This window comes from Sorex fumeus, unplaced genomic scaffold, assembly GCF_029834395.1.
Source record: "Sorex fumeus unplaced genomic scaffold, SorFum_2.1 ptg000003l, whole genome shotgun sequence".
In the NCBI taxonomy this organism is placed as follows: domain Eukaryota; kingdom Metazoa; phylum Chordata; class Mammalia; order Eulipotyphla; family Soricidae; genus Sorex; species Sorex fumeus.
In genome coordinates, this window is record NW_026606060.1 from 2,617,943 (window position 1) to 2,632,800 (window position 14,858).

Here is a 14,858-nt window from a genome sequence, read left to right on the forward strand (position 1 = left end):
TAAAATGTGTGATTAATATAGCTCAAAATTTCAAGGCTCTGGTCAGTCTTAGGTACCATATCCCTGCCCTTACCTCCAGAACAATGAGGACTTCCGATGTGGTGTCATCTCCCTGCCTGTATGCCAAAATCCACTATTTACCTTTTCTGCCGCCATCCTTGAACACCTCTTGAATCTTTCTAATCCATGCAGTGAGAGGCCTGCTAATAGCCCTATAAGAATTAGAACGACCAAAGATTTCTAATTTTAGTTATTCTTATCCTGAAGAATTGATCTCTTTCAGAGTCCTCCTCACTAGAAGTCATCCTATAGATTTTTGTATGAGTCTCTACTTAGCAGGCCCTACTACCAGAAAGTAATAGCAGTCAGGGTATGTGGGGTAGCTGCAGAAGAAGGAAAAAGAGTCATGGCTCACTCCACAAGAGTTAATGAGGGCCTTAGGTGAGGTGTAAGGGCATAAGGGTAACACCCAACTCTGGCATGAGAAGCCTAACAACAGCACTGTCATTCACTGGTCTGTGAGAAATAGATGGGAATTTGAAGGAGTAAAGACAAAAGTACAGTTTGAGATATAAATATATGACGAGTTTGAAACACATGAGAAGCAGAACATCGATAAATTAGCTGAACGATTCACATGCTTTTTTTTTTCTTTCCCTTTATTTTATTTTATTTTTTTAAAGTTGTAGATTTACAATTTTTTGTGCTTTGGTTTCAATTATACAATGATCAGATACCCATCCCTCCACCAGTGCCCATTTTCCACCACCATGGATAATATCCCTCCCACCCCCATCCCCCCATCCCCCCTGTCTCTGTGGCAGGGCAATCCCCTGTGTTCTCTCTCTCCTTTTGGGTGTTGTGGTCTGCAAAAGAGGCATTGAGTGGCAAACATGTTCAGTCCATAGTCTACTTTCGACATGCATCTCCCCTCCTGGGAGGATCCTCCAAACATCCTTTATTTGGTGCTCCCTTCTCTATCTGAGCTGCCCTTTCCTCTAGGATACCCGGCTGGCCTCTAAGTTATGGAGTAATCCTCCTGGTGCTGATCTCAGCTATTCTTGGGTATTAATCTCATACACGATTCACATGCTTTAAAACTGCAGAAATACCTCAGCAGTAGAGTGAATGTAATCTCATACATGAAGCACTGGGTTTGAGCTCTGAGCCTCACATAGAACACAAAGAAAAAAATTTAAAAAGAAGAGAAACACATATTTAATCCATAATATTTAATGTATACTTGTAGTTAGAATTAGCACACTATATTCCTAATGACAATAAACAAGCTTCAGGTAATTTTCAGTTTATTTTTTTGTTTGGTACTCAGGAACTCCCAGTTGCAAAATCCTGAGGAGAAAATATATTAATAAAATTGACCTTAAGTTTTCTGATCTTCAATGCCCAGAGTCTGTATTTCCATCTTTCTAAATAAAATAGGTCATGCCATTTTGTTACTTTCCAGTCTTCTGGTATAAATCTTAATCTTGATAATTCTTTAGAGAGCAACTAATTTTCTAGAGTTGAGATACTGTTCCTCTGTGTCGAAGAGGGAACCCTATTGCAACAGTTCTCTCTTGTCTTCCTCTCTTCTCTGATATATTGAGATTTGTTATATCGATCTTTATTTCCAATATAATAGAAAACTTTCCAGTGCTATTCATTTTGATTAAGCAGGTAGAAGTTGAATAGGACTCACAGGTACTTCTATGTTCTCTTGCCATTTGTGATAGTCACAGTAACACTAAGTTAATCAGTAGCTTTTCTTCTTGCCATGAATTTCTGTCACTGTCACTGACCTCCAATTGTTCATCGATTCGCTCGAGTGGGCCCAGTAACGTCTCTATCATGAGACTTGTTGTTACTGTGTTTGGCATATCGAATACGTCACGGGGAGCTTGCCAGGCTTTGCTGTGTGGGTGAGATATTCTTGGTAGCTTGCCGGGCTCTCCGAGAGGGGCGGAGGAATCGAACTTGGGTCGGTCATGTTGGCCGCATGCAAGGTAAATGCCCTACCCGCTGTGCTATTGCTCCATCCATGAATATAATGGAAATTTTTTCTAGGTTTCAACGTTTTTTTCAATTCAAAACACACCATAGGATTTCAGTTGTTATAAGTAGTATGGAACCAAAGTTCTTCAGCTCCCAGGGCTCTGCTCGGGGTGGGGAGGGAAACTCAACCCATCCTCCTCCAAGGGGCCCTGGTGAGGACAGCCAGGCATGGAGGCAGGAGACACTATGCTGTTCTCTTCTGTGAGCTGGGTTTTATAGTCTCTGGGTATTGGCCGTTGACGGGATTACACAGAGCCCAGGGCAGTTGGTAGGTGTAATCCCTACATACTGGAAGATGGGAGATCTGGGTGGAGGAGGCCCAGTCCCAATCTGAGTAGGCTTGGACATCTATGTCCCGGAACCTGCACACCTGGGTTCCTCTGCCGGTTCTTTCATGCATGAGGCTCATCCGAACGTGTGAAGAGTGGTCTTAAGCATGGCTGTGGCTGGAACTGGAGGTTTTCAGCTGCCGGAGCTCTGCTCGGGGTGGGAAGGGAAACTCAGTTGCAAATCTAAGTTCTAGAATCTACCAAGATCACATGAAAATAAACTATGGACAAATAGCAGATGTCCACAGGTGAGATAAATCATGGGATTCTACAGGTACTCAGAACAGCACCGACAAAGTGGATAAGATGACAAAGTGAAGGGGAGATGAGGACTTCACTCTGAATGACATAAGACCTTGAACAAATTATGGAGGGGAAGATACGGCTGTCTGGATGAGAGGGGGAGTGGAATGGTAGTGCTGACCCTTCCTTCTTAAAGGAAAATCAGGATAATCCTGGAGGAGTATCAACTATTGGGTTTCTTTTTTGTTTCTTTGTTTTCACTTTTTGGGGTCACACCTGGCAATGAACATGGGTTACTCCTGGCTCTTCACTCAGGAATTACTCCTGGCGGTGCTCAGGGAACCATATGGGGTGCTGGAACTCCAACCCTGATTGGTCACATGCAAGGCAAACGCCCTACCCACTGTGCTATCGTTTCAGTGCCAACTACTAGTTTTAATTGACGCAGGAAACTTAACTATGCATACTGATTTTATTTTGTTTCTTATTCCTTATTTTCTCCATGATACCCTTTTCTTCTTTTTCTACTTACTTTGTGAAAAGGCAGAAGGAATGTTTAGACCATACCTGGCAGTGTTCACAGACTACTGCTGGCTCTGTGCTCAGGACTGAGCCCAGCAATCGGTGCTCAGGGGATTTATAGCCAAGTTCAACCTCATGCTAGGCAACTGTCTTAATACCTAAAATATCTCTTTAGCCCCATCTTCTCTGATTTTTATATGTTCAGTTATTTCGACTTTTTCTGCCACATTGAGACTCTTTTCTCCTAAAATTATCCTGTGCTTTCTCCTGACTGTCTTTTCTTCTACTGAACTTGCCTAATGTGTTTGTTATTTGCCATTTTTGTCCTGACAGTTTGAAAGTAGATAGCCCTTGGTGAATTAAGGAAGCATAGATAGAATTTGGATACCTCTGTTTCCACTTCATTAGAGGTTTATCATAGGGCAAAGAGGTCAATGGCATATGGAATGATCTTGGGAACAGGAGCAAGAAGACCTGGCTCTTGTTTCAGTCTCCAGAGTATTTTTTGACACAATCTCAGAAAATCACCTACCTTCTCTAGGTCCGTAGTTACTATCTATACTATATGGGAGTAAATAAATATGTTTATTTACTAAAGTGGTCGCTAAAGTCACTTGTATCCTCACCACATAAGGAAAATCTGATTCCTAAGAAATAACTATGTCTGAAGTCATTCAAATACTTCTAAAATTGAGCCAGCTTTATCAACAACCTTGTGATCTCACTTCCCCTCAAGTTGAATTGTCAGTGAGCTTGTCTCTCCCTTCAAAATACACCCAGAATTTGGCCTTTTCTCATCATTTTACTTCTCTCACCTTCACACAAACCCACAATTTCTCTCAAATAAAGTACTATAGCAGCCTCTTAACTAATCTTATTGCTTCTGTCTTGACATGGTCAATGAGGACTAAATGCCAGTTACTGAGCCCCCACTCTGCCTCTTCCAGATTCCTCCACAGCTTTGCTACCTGTGATTCTATGACTCTTTCATGTGTAGTGGGAATCCTGCATTTTTGTCCATTTCTTTCCTTTGGTGTTTCATGATTAAGGAGCAGCAGGAGTCAATTGAAGGACCTGGTGTCTTTTTATTGACAGCTTGCCCCCTGGACCCCACCCAGGCAGGAAGAGGAGCAGAGGTTAATAGAGCTCATCAACCACCTATAGCTTTCTAGTCTGTCAGAAACTGACATTTAGTCCTCACTGACTGATGTCAAGACAGAAGCAATAAGACTAGTTAAGAGGCTATTACAATAATTCATTTGAGGGAAAAGCTGTGGGTTTGTGTGAAGGGTGAGAGCAGTGGAGATGATGAGTAAAGGTCAATTTTGGGTGGACTTTGAAGGGAGAGACAAGATCACTGACAAGTTGAATGTGAGGGTAAATGCAGTCACAAGGTGGTTAAATGGGTTATAAACCAGAAAAAGTTAAACAATGGAGCTGCCTTTACCAAGAGGGATCAAAGTAGAATGGAAGGGTGTGTGTGGGGGGTGGGGGGGTTAGGAGAATGAAGCTTACAAGACAGATGGAACCTTATAGAAGATTGACCTGTGTAGTTTTTTAAATATTATATAGACTAAATAGACTAAAGATTATTTATTTATATTATGTTCTGATATCTTTCAGAATAAGCCTGTTAGTCTCTTGAGTTTTGAATGCTACAATTAAAAGATCAGCAGAACTCACTCTTTTCCCTAGTTCTCCTGAAAAATTTTATCAAATTCCAGAATTAAGTTTTCAAAAACTACCTGCTAATTGGCTAGCTTCTCTAGTGACGAATGTAAGCTCTATTATATTTGTTCTCTTTAACTGTGATGCAGAATAAGCTCTCCTTTCCATGATTTAATGTTGTATCTATTCATCTTACCAACACTGTGCACCCTTCTTTGCTGCGTCCACCCCCTTGGCCAATTTTAAGCGCCCACGCTCATCTTCTCACCCCTTCTCTGCCTCTGAATCAGCTCTAGCTAGAAGACATCTCTGAACCTTGCTTGGCACCCACAGTTCTTTTAAAAGCAGAATTTATAAGAATAATATATAAGATTCTATAAGAGTCAAGAAAATCACTTAAATTCTTCACATCTTGGGTGTTTCTAATGAAGCAACATGATGAAAAGGAGAAGAACTAAACTAGGAGAAAAGAAAAGAAAAAGGGTAATGAGGAGAGAGGAAGAGTTTCCTTTAAAAGGAAAGGAGAGCAGCTGGAGCAATAGCACGGTGAGTAGGGTGTTTGCCTTGCATGCAGCCGACCCAGGTTTGATTCCCAGCATCCCATATGGTCTCCTGAGAACTGCCAGAGGTGATTCCTGAGTGAAAAGCTACGGGTAACCCCTGTACATTGTCCGATGTGACCCCAAAATAAAAATAAATAAATAGAAGGAAAGGAGACAGGGATTAAGCAGGGCTTAATGTTTTGACTAAATTTTCCACTTCATAAATGTGGAGGTCGAGCTCCAAAGAGGTAGGTAACCTTCCCAAAGACCCCAGATGGAGGATTGGAAAAGGTAATGATAGAACTCAAGATTGGCTCCTTAATCTTTAATAGAAGTGAACAATCTTCGCTAGGAAGGATATTGAAAGTGAGGCAGAGTATTATAAATTCCATATAACAGGGATTTAGCATAGACATTGTAGGCCCAAATGCTGGGCTGGAAGCCATGTTTGGGGATCATTTCATTGAAGATATGTGTTCAAAGCAAATTAGAAGAGGGAGAAACCAGTAGAATGAAGACAGAGCAGAACCATTAGAGTTTTTTTCCCAGTCATGAGGTAAGACCTTTGACCAGACTATAAAATTCAAATGGAGGAAGAAGGACAGAGTTGAGAGACATTTCCAATGAAGATGCAAATCAGATCTTGGGTAATGAGTGGTGCCGGCAAAAGACAGGTCCTACACAATCCCGACTGTCAGACAGTGGCGGCTGTTGGACTGTTTCACAGGCTTGTAGTAAATCACTCCGTGGATCCATTCTTTGACAGGAAGCCAGTGCCTTCCCCTTGGCTACCTGGGGAGGTGACAGTTCTGACAGCAGTCCGGACGCACCTGCTTGGCCCTCTATCCGCTAGGAACAAGCGGCGTGCCTGCTTGTCAGTCTGCTTTTATTCACTACATTCTTCTTAAAGGTATGAAGGAAATTCTCAGAGCATGCTGGAGGCGATGCAGATTTTATCCCAAAGTGAAAAAGGGAAAAAGTTTACCTCTCAGGACATCAATGCCAGGGTTTTGGAAGCACCCAGAAGTGGATGAACGAGAATAAGCTGCCTCGAGGGCTCTGATTCTTGAGTTAGGAGCAGTTCGCAGCACCTTCCTGTCGCCTGACTGAAGCACAAAAGGTGATTTGATTGAAGTGCTACGAATGGCTGATGCGGTGATACCTGACTTCCATGTTGGAGTTAAAGTTGCTGCAATGATAGCGCTGCCCTGAAGCTGCTTTTCTTCAGTAGGCACTGACACTCAGGAGAGAAGGACAAAGGGAGTTAACCTTCTAGAGATCTCCACCAGTTAGAATCGTGGGCAAGGAAGAAACCAGTGGTCCTATTGGTGCTCATTTCTGTGCTGTTTCAACTGTAGCAATCACACAGACATGGGATTAGAGATAATAAAATGGGACAGACGTTTTTCCTTACCCAGCACTTCCAGAACATTCTACAGTTGACAAAACATCTTTTTTTTTTATTAGAGAACTGTGAAGTACAAACTTACTGATATTTGAGTTTTAGGCATATAGTACTTCAGTGCCAATCCAATAGCCCATGGCAACTTCCCTCCACCACTCCTCCTTATTCCCTCCCCACTCTAACCCCCTCCCTTCCCCGCCTGTCAACTTGACAGGTACATTCCAAAGTCTCAGAGGCTGCAGCTTCCACTTCATGTTTTCAGTTTTGTTGAGCCTGTGTTTTGGGTGTACGCTATTCCCCTCACTCATAACTAGTAAAACCGATGCCTGTCCACACATTACTTCTTATTATCTTCTCCCTTCTCCCCTTGATTTCTTTCCTTCTCTGTCTCCCCTCTAGACACTGGGGTCAAGCGTGATCTAGGCATCTCCTCACTGCAATGCATTCCCTCCTCCAGTATTCTATATACCACAGAGAAGTGAGATCATCTTGTGTTTGTCTTTCTTCTCTTCCAGTTCCAACCATGTTGCTGCAAATTGCATACTTTCATTATTTCTTGCAGCTGCATAGTTTTTCATTTGTATATACCAAATCTTTGGAATCCATTCATCTGTCATTGGATACTTGGTTGATTTCATATCTTAGCTATTGTAGAGTCTAGCATTTAATCATGGTGTGCCTATGTCCTGATGAGAGAATGTTTTTATGTCTTGGGAGTAGAAGCATCTTGACAGGCATTATCTTTTTTGATTTTCAGAATGCTTAAGTGTTTTATTTCATTTGGCTTTCTCTTACAGAATAGCATTGCTGGGTGGGCTATAACCAACAGAGTATATTTTTCTCACAGTTCTGGAGGATGGGAGGCTGACAGCAAGGTGCTAGTCTATATTTATCTGGGGAGAGAGAGCCTGCTTTGAGTCCCATAGAACTATCTCCCAGCACTTCTTGGATGTGGGAAGGATTTCCATGGGGCCGTTTTATAAAGGGACAAACCCCATCCAGAAATGCCTCACCTATATGACCTCCCAAAGGCCCCACCTGCAAGCACCATCACCTCCAAGGTTAGAATTTCAACAGACACATTATGAGGGGACACACACATTCAGACCATAGCAGGTAGAAATGATTATTCTATAGTGATGAGAAAACTGATAGACTAAATAATTTCGTTAAAGACATGTACTGTAGCACAACAGGTAGGGCTTTTTCCTTGCACGTGGCTGACCCAGGTTCGATCCCTGGCATCCCATATGGTCCCTCAGCACTGCCAAGAGTAATTCCTGAGTGCAGAGCCAGGAGTAACACCTGAGCATCACTGGGTGTGACCCAAAAAGCAAAAATAAGTAAATAAAAATTAAATAAAGACATGTACTGTATAAATCATGAAAATAAGACCTGAATCTAAGGTTCAGAGAATCTGAGACAAAGATCATAATTCATTAGCACAGTATCTGGCACAGTATCTGGTGCTGTTTAATAAATACTATCTCTACCCCAACACACAATATCTTCAGCAATACAACTTGTCAAATACAACAGCAATTCTTGCTTTAAAAGGAATGCTGAATAAAGTATAATGACATGGTTCCCTATCAGTCTGCTTGGAAGTCCCATAGAGTCTTCCAATTCTTGCAAGTAAATTAATCTGAGAAAACTGCCACAAATGCATCAGTGTCCTCCTGGTACATTTGACTTTCATATTATCAGATTAACTTATACTATATATAATATTAGGATATGAAAGCAAAATGAGGAAATGAATATTTTACCCAGCACCTACTATAGATCAGCAGCTATGAAAGCCCCTTTCAAACAGTGACTCTAAGGATCAGAAGAGCATAAGGCTGAGGGGAGCTGTGTTATTTTATCATGGTGCAACAGGTATGTCACCAACCTAGGTTGGGACTCTAAGATAATGCAGCCATCCCTTCTAATTTGAACATGCTACCTTTTGTTTCTAGAAAAGTTTTTTAAACTTTTAATTTAGAGACCATAATTTACAAAGCTTTTTTTCTTATAATAAGTATGAAATATTCCTACCTGCAGTCCTACCATCCTGCAACCCCATCCCTCCACTTCTGACCCCAAATCCCCTAATATCCAGCCCCCAGCCTGACTTCTTGACAGGTATATTTTAAGATTTGTATTATTGTGTTTGAGTCTGATGCTTTCAGCAGTGTTGAATCATGATTTAGATATGCACAGATATTTAGATATGCACAGAGATCTCCACTTTATACCAAAAAGCCCAAAACTAGTCATTACCCTCAGGTACTTCCAGGCCTTCTCTTCTTGATTGTCCCTCCCATTTCTCTTTGGCATTTTATTTCTGTAATATAAAGCCAATGTTCTGTCCAATTTTGATACTTTTGATTGCCTAGATGTTATTTTATATATATCAAAAATTAGTGAGAAGACCTAGTATTGGGCTGGAGCAATAGCACAGCAGGTAGGGTGTTTGCCTTCCACGCAGCCAACATGGCTGACCTGAGTTCGATTCCTCCCCCCCCTCAAAGACCCCAGCAAGCTACCGAGAGTATCTCGCCCTCACAGCAAAGCCTGGCAAGCTCCCTGTGGCGAATTCGATATGCCAAATACAGCAACAACAAAGTCTCACGATGGAGACATTACTGGGCCCACTCGAGTAAATCGATGAACAACAGGAGGATCGTGACAGTGATAGGACCCAGTATTAGTCCTTCTGACTTATTTCACTATACATGAGATCCTCCAGTTCCATTCAAGATAAAGTCAAATGCACAATTTAATCATTCATTGTGTGGCTGCATATTACTTCACCGTGCACATTATATTTCATTGTGACTATGATATCCAGGATGGAGGATAGCACAATGGGTAGGGCGTTTGCCTTGCAAGTGGCCAACATGGCCAACCCGAGTTCGATTCCTCTGCCCCTCTCAGAGAACCCAGCAAGCTACCGAGAGTATCTCGCCTGCATGGCAAAGTCTGGCAAGCTACCCGTGATGTATTCGATATGCCAAACACAGTAACAATTGTCACAATGGAGATGTTACTGGGCCCGCTCGAGCAAATCAACGAACAACAAGAAAACAGTGATAGTGACTATGATATCCACTCCTGTCATTGGGCACCTGGATTTTTTTCCATATTCTGGTTTTTGTACTGAGACAGTGAAGATAGGTATGCTTATGCTCGCTTTGGCAGCACATATACTAAAATTGGAATGATACAAAGAAGATTAGCATGGCCCCTGCACAAGGATGACAGGCAAATTCGTAAAATATTCCATATTAAAAAAAAAGATAGGTATGCTTGTATCACTCTGAATAAATGCTACCATGTCCTGGGGTAAATACCAAGCATCAAGTGTTTTTAACATTTTCCATATTGTTTTCAGTACAGACTGAACCAGGTAACACCCCTATCAACAGCACTGCACTGCACTGTCCTTCTGTTGTTCATTGATTTGCTCGAGCAGGCCCAGTAAGATCTCCATTTTGAGACTTGTTGTTACTGTGTTTGGCATATTGAATATGTCACGGGTAGCTTGCCAGGCTTTGCCATGCAGGCGAGATACTCTCGGTTGCTTGCTGGGCTCTCTGAGAGGGGTGGAGGAATCAAACCTGGCTCAGTTGGGCTGGCCAAGTGCAAGGCAAATGGCCTACTGCTGTGCTATCGCTTCAGCCTTTCCCAAACCCAGCATAGCACATGAGAATTCCATTGTCACTAGTTCCTTCCAGCACAAGTCGTTTCTAGAGTCTTTGGTACATGCCATTCTCACTAGGATGAGGTAATATCTCACTGTCATCTTACCTTGTATTTCTCTGATAAAAAGTGGTGATGAGGGGCTGGAGATACAGCACAATAGGTAGGGTGCTTACCTTGCATGCAGCCAACCTGGGTTCAATCCTCAGCATCCCTGATAGTCCCCTGATCATTGCCAGAATTGATGATTCCTGAGTTCAGTGCCAAAAGTAACCCCTGGGCATCACTGGGTGTGGACCTCCCCCAAAAATGACAATGATGAATGAACGAGATGAGATGAAGGGATGCTTTCATATATCTTTTAGCTACCCTCCTATCTTCTTCAGAGAAATGTCTGTCCCCTCCTGACCTCATTTTTATGGGAATTTGGAATTAAGGATATTAGACTTCGTGAGTGCTTGGTATTTCTCAAATATTAACACTTTTTCTAATGTATCAAATGCAAGTATTTTCTTCTGTTCAATGTGTGTCTTTATTTTAGTCCTTCTTTATTTTGCCATATGGAAACATTTCCATTTGATGTCATACCATTTGTTTATTTTTGTTTCTGTTATTTTTGCCAGTGAAGTCATAGAGTTGAAAAAACCTTTGTGATCCAATTGTTTCCAGAGAATTTTTTAGAATACTATTTAATGCGACCTGCCCAATAAATTCTACCTTTTTCAAGGACATAATGTTAAACCACTCCATTGATATAATTCTCACCCAATTTATACTAAATGTCAGTTAACTATAAAGAGTCGACTATTCAATGAGAGAAACCAGAATTTATCAGTGTCTTTAATATTTTCCTCCAGTTTTGATCACAGTGGATTTTACTATCATCCCAATTTAGAAGATAAATTAGAACTGAGTTAGAACCATTTCCTTTTACAAAGAAGAACCGCCATTTTTTTGTGCCTCCTATGTTTCCAATCACTTTTTCTCATCTAATTCTTGATGACTCTGCCAGATAGTTATCAACCCCAGGTTGCACATGGGTAAACAGGCTCTAGAAGTGGGACCATGTGATAGTTCATATAATTCAAGGCATAAAAATGGGACAAAGGCCCGACCCTGGACCTGTCACTATTTCAGAGTTTGTACTTCTGTTCACATTTTTAATGTTGAAATCCCTTTCTTATAATCACCATAAAAGGAATCTCCAAGAGTGATATGTAGTACCTGATATTTCAGGAACAGTGTATTGTAAATATTTGTATGATATTTGTATGAGAATTCCATAAGACAAAACTAGCACTGACAAATTTGGTGAAACAAAATAAACTATACCCAGTGATTGAAAAGATGTGTCATTGCAAAGAAGGGAAGGAATGTGTGAAGGTGTGGCTATTTTGAATTCACACATTTTATTTATTTATTTATTTTATTAGTGAAACACCATGAGGTACAGTTGTAGACTTACAAACTTTTGTGTTTGGGTTTCAGTTATACAATGATCAAGTACCCATCCCTCCATCAGTGCCCATTCTCCACCACCGATGAACCCAGTAGCCCATTCAACCCCAACCCCCCCACCCTGCCCCACTTCTGTGGCAGGGAATACCCTTTTGTTCTCTCTTTCCTTTAGGATGTTGTGCTTTGAAATAGAGGTATTGAGTGCCCATCGTGTTCGGTCTATAATCTACTTTCAGCATGCATCTCGCATCCTGAGCAAGTGCTCCAAACACGCTTTACTTGGTGTTCTCTTACTCTATATGAGCTGCCTTTTTCCCCAGCATGTGCTGCCGGCTTCCAAGTTGTGGAACAGATCTCCTGGTACTTATCTCAACGAATTTTGGGTGTTTGTATCACATTTTGTTACTTTATATTCCTCAGATGAATGTAGGCAGTCTTTCTATGCCTGTCCCTCTCTTTCTGATTCATTTTACTTAGCATAATACTTTCCATGTAGAACCACTTGTTTGCAAATTTCATAACTTCATCATTTCTAACAGCTGCATAGTATTCCATTGTGTAGATGTACCAAAGTTTCTTTGTCATCTGTCCTCGGGCACTCGGGTTTTTTCCACATTTTGGCAATTGTGAACAGTGCAGCAATGAACATACACGTGCAGATGTCATTTTGACTATATTTTTTGCCTCTGAAGGATATATTCCCAGGAGTGGTATTGCTGGGTCAAATGGGAGCTTAATTTCTAATTTTTTGAGAATTGTCCATATTGTTTTCCAAAAGGGCTGAACCAGTCAGCATTCCCACCAGCCCACCAGTAAAGGAGAGTGCCTTTCTCACCACATCCATGCCAACACTGCTTGCTTTTGTTCTTTTGGATGTGGGCCAGTCTCTGTGTTGTGAAATAATATCTCATTGTTATTTTGATCCGCATATCCCTGATGATTAGTGACGTAGAGCATTTTATCATGTGCCTTTTAGGCATTCGAATTTCTTCTTTGACAAATTTTCTGTTCATTTCATCACCCCATTTTTGAAGGGGTTGGATGTTTTCTTCTTGTGGAGTTCATCCAGTGCTTTGTATATCCTTGATATCAACCCCTTATCAGATGGGTATTGGGTGAATATCCTTTCCCATTCTGTAGATTGTCTTTAAATTTTGGTCACTGTATCTTTTGCAGTGCAGAAGCTTCTTAGTTTAATATAGTCCCATTTATTTATTTCTTTTTCCACTTGGTTGGTCAGTGGAGTGTCATCTTTGAAGATACTGTTTGCCTCAATATAGTAAGGGGTTTTGCCAACCTTGCCTTCAATGTACCTTATGGATTCTGGTCTTATGTTGAGATCTTTAATGCATTTTGATCTGACTTTTGTGCATGGTGTTAAGTCGAGGTCTGAGCCCATTTGTTTTTTTCATGAGGTTGTCCAGTTATGCCAGCACCATTTGCTAAAGAGACTTTTCTTGCTCTACTTCACATTTATTGCTCCCTTATCAAAAATTAGATTTTCATACACTTGGGGTTGTGAGTAGGGATATTCCACCCTGTTCCATTGGTCTGCGGCCCTGCCTTTGTTCCTGTACCATGCTGTTTTAATTGTTACTGCTTTGTAGTAGAGTTTGAGGTTGAGGAGGGTAATGCCTCCCATCGTCTTTTTGCCAAGAATCGCTTTACTCTACATGAGCGTTTGTTGTTCCAAATGAATTTTAGGAGTGCTTGATTCATTTCTTGGAAGAATCTCATGGGTATCCTTATAGGAATCATACTGAATCTGTACAGTGCCTTGGGGAGTATTGCCATTTTCACAATGTTAATTCTTCCTATCCATGAGCAGGAGATATGTTTCCATTTCCTCATATCCTCTTTTGTTTCATGAAGTAGCATTTTGTAGTTTTCTTTGTAGAGGTCCTTTACCTACTTAGGCTGATTCTGAAGTACTTGATTTTCTGGGGCAAGATTTTGAACGGGATTGCTTTTTTCATGTATGTTTCCTCTGTCTCAATATTTGTGTATAGGAAGGCCATGAATATTGGGGTATTGATTTTATAGCCTGTGAATTTACTGCATAAGTCTATTGTTTCTAGTAGTTTCTTGGTAGAGGATTTAGGATTCTTTAGATACAGTATTGTATCATCTGAAAATAGTGAGAGCTTGATTCCTTCCTTTCCTATCTGAGTGCCCTTAATATCTTTTTCTTGCCTAACTGCTATTGCAAGTACTTCCAGTACTATATTGAAAAGAAGTGACAAGAGTGGGCATCCTTGTCTTGTCCCTGATCTTAGAGGTAAGGCCCTTAGTTTTTCCCCATTGAGGATAATGCTTGCTGTAGGTTTGTTGTAGATAGCTTTGACTATTTTGAGGAAAATTCATTCTAAGCCCATTTTGGTGAGAGTTTTCATCATAAACAGGTGTTGGATCTTGTCAAATGCTTTCTCTGCATCGATTGAGATGATCCTCCTATGGTTTTATCTTTTCTTTTGTTGATATGATGAATTATGTTGATGGAATTCCGAATGTTAAACCATTCTTGCACCCCCGGGATGAATCCCACTTGGTTGTGGTGGAATCTTTTTGGAGTTTGGATTCTATTTGCTAATATTTTGTTGAGGATGTTCATATCTGTGTTCAATAGAGATATTGGCCTGTAATTTTCTTTGTTAGTGGTGTCTTTCTTTGCTTTTGGTATTAGGGAAATATGTGCCTCATAGAAACTGTTTGGGAGAGTTTCTGGTTTTTTTTTTCCAATTTCCTGGAAAAGCTTGAGAACTGCCAACAGGCCTTCTTTGAATGTTTGGAAGAATTTGCTAGTAAATCCATCTGGGACTGGGCTTTTGATTTTGGGAAGACTTTTGATTATTGCTTCAATGTCCTTGATACTAATGGGTCTATTCAGGTATTCCAAGTCTTCTTGGCTCAATCTTAGGAGATTGTAGGAATCCAGCAATTTACCCATTGCTT

General features: G+C 40.9%; 1 protein-coding gene and 1 non-coding gene across 3 annotated transcripts in view; both read left to right on the forward strand.

The window, feature by feature from the left end:
- FSHR (follicle stimulating hormone receptor) overlaps positions 1-14,858 on the forward strand; it is a 257,310-nt gene that overhangs the window by 26,421 nt on the left and 216,031 nt on the right. The window lies entirely within an intron of this gene.
- LOC130029083 (U6 spliceosomal RNA) lies at positions 9,932-10,038 on the forward strand. The gene has a single exon (XR_008793270.1). It is a non-coding gene; the product is annotated as a U6 spliceosomal RNA (small nuclear RNA).